Here is a 4,880-nt window from a genome sequence, read left to right on the forward strand (position 1 = left end):
ACCTCAGAGCTCCCGATCCCATGTGTCATCCTTGCATACAAACATGCTTCATACTCTCCCTGTTCCCAAACAAGCTTGAGTTGCATGAGCAACATACAAAGCATATATGTTGGCCCAGAATTACCAGTGGCAAGCCAAACTTTCCGTGAAACTGCTTCTTTTGCCTAACCTTAGGAAGCCCTTCTCCTCACTTTGGGGTCCTGGCACTGTGCTAGAAGCAGCCTGACTTGATGCCCACTAGGTCTGGTGTGCTAAGCAAGGGGTGCTGGACCAGACAGGGCAAAGGAAGACATTGGAGAACTACCACTTAGAGCTGCTGGAGAGATTGGGAGTGCCTGGGCAGGGGAAACGGCACCAGGTGGACACAACTGGTTGAGGCCCTGTGAGCAGCATTCCCTATTAAATAGTGCCAACCCATCCCTGGAGTAGCTCCACGATGCTACTCTGCATGCTACGCAGCATATGCTCGCTGAGACACCATCTTGGTGGAGAAAAAAATCTGTGGCCATATTGTCAAAGATTATTATAATCTGTGCATAAAAAGGGCAAATTAAGCTTGGACGGAGAAGTTTGATTTTACCACCTTGTAGCTTTTTAGTGTTTGTCTTTTCAGCATTAATAATGTACTTTTGAAACAAATTTTCTGGCTTATTTGTCATTTAAGATAAAATGCATGAATGTGTATTTATCCTTTCTCTGTACAGGGATGCCATGAGCATCCTGGGTACTATGGCTAAGTCAAAACACTCTAGGAAATGTGATTTAGAAATCAAAAATTTAGCTAACAATATTTGCAGTTAAATAGTTTAAGCACTTTTCCTTGTTTGTTTCAGATAAAAGTGCCACAGACCATCCTTCAAGCAGAGCTTTGGGAGGATGGCACTGCATTGTTTGTACCTGCAAATGTTACCAACTTATAGCTGTAGTAATGAGCTGCTGAACAGCATATTGCTTTAATATTGGAAAAATGAGTTTAGAAAAAAGACAGGCTATAGTTAATTACAAACATACCCATTGCTCACATCTGTGAGCTCTCCAGTAGGAATCACAGCAGATATTCTATTTTTGGTACCAGCCATAGTGGAGGAATTTGACAAGCAGTCTGTCTGATGGTAAAATTAAGGACTCATTGGTTCTACGGGGTGCTTAGAGTTGAAATGAATTGCCTTCAGATAGGTAACTCGAACTCTTGTGTTGGCTTATGTGTCAGCATCTGTGCAAATTCAAGCCTGAGAAAGTCACTGTTGGTTTTATCCACAAAGGAGACCATCCTCCAACAGCCTTTCCTGCTTTTTTGATGGGGAAGCTGTGTCAAGTTAGTCCAAAACTTCACGAAGTTTTAGATATGGAAATACAAGTGATGACCTCTAATGTGCTCAGAAAATACAAATGACATTTGGACCTCTTTTAAATATTAATTAAATCAGATGTACTATAAACTAATTAATATAATCTAGCCTTTGCTTTGCAGTAGGAACATATGAGATATTCACAGATAATAGGTCAGACGAGGAGACTTAAAAGGAGGCAACCTTTTAATACAGAGCTTACATTAAATTTCATTTTATTCATCAGATCCCTTGTTGCAGTGATGAGATTTGGAGGCACAATATGTACTCATTCTGTCACGATGGTATAAAACCCCCTTATTGTTTGGCATCAGTTGTAAATGTATATTAAATAAAAAGCTAACACAAGATTAAAAATGGGGTCAAAATCAGCATGATTACATTTTTTGTCACATCTGGCATTTGGTAATTATTTCAGTGTCTTAAAATGCAAGTGACCAATTCCATAAGAAATGGATTATCCATGCATGTATCATGAGGCAAATCCAGACGCCTCCTTTGTAATAAAAAATGTTCCCTTATCTCCCAAGAACACGCTGTAGATTCTCCACGACTCCACATACTCGTCGGCGTATTTTAGAGTCAGATGCAGTGATGAAATCGCAGCGCCACTGTGAGGACAGAGGTTTACATCACTAGCAGACACGACCACCCTCTCCTGACCTTTATTTTCCTTGAACCCTTTGGACACGTTGGTCAGTAGGCGATTGAAACGGTCAGCAGACTGATCTGGGTTTGGCTGGCAGTTGAACAGCGTGTGATGCTTGGGTTCGGATACTGCAAGTACTGGGCTTGGGGAAGTATGCTTGTTTCAAGAATGGAAAAAAATGGCCACAAGATTAAAATTCAAAATGAACTGTGACCACATGCTCATTAAGGGAGCAACTAGATAAACTGTGTGGTTTTGCATGACTATTTATTTGTGAGAAATGCTCCCAGTAAATATCAGATATTAGTAATACAACTGAGAACCATTCAAACGAATTATAGCTACATTAAAAAAGGATTTGTTTTTCAAAGTGTCTGTCCCACATTAAAAACAGATTTTTTTTTTCTCTGAAGTGTCTGTCTTTTTTTTCAGGAGATGATTGATTTTTCAACTCCACAAGGCCCTTATCCAGGTGTGGTTCACCACCTTCCTGTCCCAACTCTCTGTGTCCTCTCAGATGTGGCCTGCGCCATACATAGCTGTTTATGTGCATTGCTAAGCACTGCCTCTTAAAATCTGGGCCCTAAACTCTTAGGTGTCTGTTCTTTTCACCAAAATGAATGTGGAGAGTCTCTGCAGGTGCAGACTGATGGGAGGTCAGAGGGTTAATACGCACTGCGTGTTCTGGGTTGTACGAGGATGGGGAGAAACTGCATCTCTGATTTCAGGTTGCCTACAAGGACAAGCTGAGTGCACAACAGGAGCATCTTGGAGAAAGTCCAGACTCCAGGCTCTCTCGGGTCCAGATCGCTCAGCTAAACATAGGCAGGATGACGGGGTCGCAGTGAATTCGCAGCTTTTATGAAAGGGAACAGATATTCTCAGCAACAGGCCCCGTCTCTCACCATCGGCACCATTGTACAGTATTGCAATATTTTTAAGTCCAAAAAAGAGAATAATTTTAGGCTCTAGTTTTCTTTGTTTCCACACAAAGAGACAACAACAAAGAAATATCGGGAAATAGAGTGGTTCCAAATGTTCTTCTTGGTTGCTTCTGAAGTTGCGTAGGAAGGTCAATAGCCATCAAGTATTCATGAACAGCTCTGCAGGTCAGTAAAGGGGAGACAAAACTGGCTCAAAAACGTGTCAAGAAAGGTGTCTGCGCATAGAACTGAATCCCATGTAATTCAAGGATCTGATGAGTGTTTTTCCAGCTTTTCTTATGAGAGAAGCTTTCTATTAGAGTAATATTTTGTCCAGCACAACATATTCCCTTTATCCAGGGAGTTGGCGGGGGGAGAGGACAGAAGCTCTTCAGGCTGTGGAAGTTGAATTTAATAGGATTCACAGAAGAGATTTAAGGAGCTAATCATCCTCATAGCTGCTCAAGTCCAATTTTTATCCGCCAAAGCTACTAAATTTTTTAAGCATGTATTTTTGGCAGCGGTCTCCAGCAAATATCTCCCCTTGGAGCACACTGAATTGTGTAGGCTGTATTACATAAATTAGCTTCTTTGCCATCTCTGTAACCCCTAAATGCTAGTGAGATGTATAACTAGGTATTCCCTTAGCTCACCGGGCTTACCTAGTCTTAGCCTTCCACTTAGCGAAGCCAGAAGAGGACAGACATTCAACGTAGGGCTTGGGACCCAGTGGCACGCAGCACTACAGTGCTTAGATGCCAGGATCCAGAGTCAGAACTGACTGTATTAGGTGCCCAAAAAGTCCTATCCAAATATGAGGGAGGCTCAGGTGTCTACACCAGGATTCAAAGCAATTGGCACTCTCACCCTCTGCCAACCAAAGGAAATACTGCAGATGGTAGTATGTTTGGTATTCCATACATATATCTATACACATAGAGATTTCCATAGAGAGGAAAAAGGGTGGGGAAATGCAAACCAACCCAAGGATTCATTTGCAAATGTTTCTCCCTCCCTGGCTTGCCCCTGTCACGGGTTCAGAGTCATTTAAGTGAGTGGAATAGGAGAAATATTGTCCACAATTTGGAAGGAGATATTTAGGCACTACTTGGGCACCCCTAATGTCCCATAGACCCCTCATTGTCATTGGCACAATGCTTGTCAAGAGGGCTGCCAAATGCTTTTAACAGGCAGTAAACAGGTAGGAAAGTGGAATAACTGTGGGGTTTGAGGTTTTTGTCAGCTCACTGTAGACGGGGGAGATACGCAGCTCTGCTTTCCTCAAGCTCCCAAAATTCCTCTCTTCTTTAAAGAAACATCCATCTCATACAAGTCTACTGTCTCCATAGCACATCCTCCTTAAAACATGAGGGCATTTTCTTAGCTTACTAAATGCAGACACCTGGTTTGATTACTGTCCTTTCTGAGAAACTGTGAATGTCTCACTTCACAGCAGTTCCCTTCAAAAGAAACACGTGTCTTGTGCCTATATGGCAGAAGAGGTTCATTCATCGGTGGCTGGGCTCACAGCCCTGCACTGGGAGACGGCCAAGACCGGTCAGAGCCACACAGCCTTGCTGCTCGGGGAAGGCAGACTCGTCGAGATTTTCTTTTCAGTTGACGTTTTCTGCAGCACACTGGAAAAAGAGTAGGACTAAAATCGGCAGATCTGGAAGGGTTGAGCTGCCACCACCGTTTTCACCAAGTCCAACAAAGCTGAGGGCAGCCCACATGCGGATGTTGGATTCCTTCCATTTGCTCTACTTCCACCTCCAGGGCTCCCAGAGGCAAAACTCCCTAGCGGCTCCTGGGCACAGGAGGGCACAACACACTCGGAAAACACTCGAGAGAAAAGTAAGTCCTTCTGCTAACCTCAAGTTCCAGTCTTAGAAAGCTGCATAAAAAAAATAAATATCAGGGTTTTGACTACTTCAGTTTTCAGAATTAGTGCACAACCCA

Source organism: Pygoscelis adeliae, unplaced genomic scaffold (assembly GCF_000699105.1).
Source record: "Pygoscelis adeliae isolate BGI_AS28 unplaced genomic scaffold, ASM69910v1 Scaffold113, whole genome shotgun sequence".
Taxonomy (NCBI): Eukaryota; Metazoa; Chordata; class Aves; order Sphenisciformes; family Spheniscidae; genus Pygoscelis; species Pygoscelis adeliae.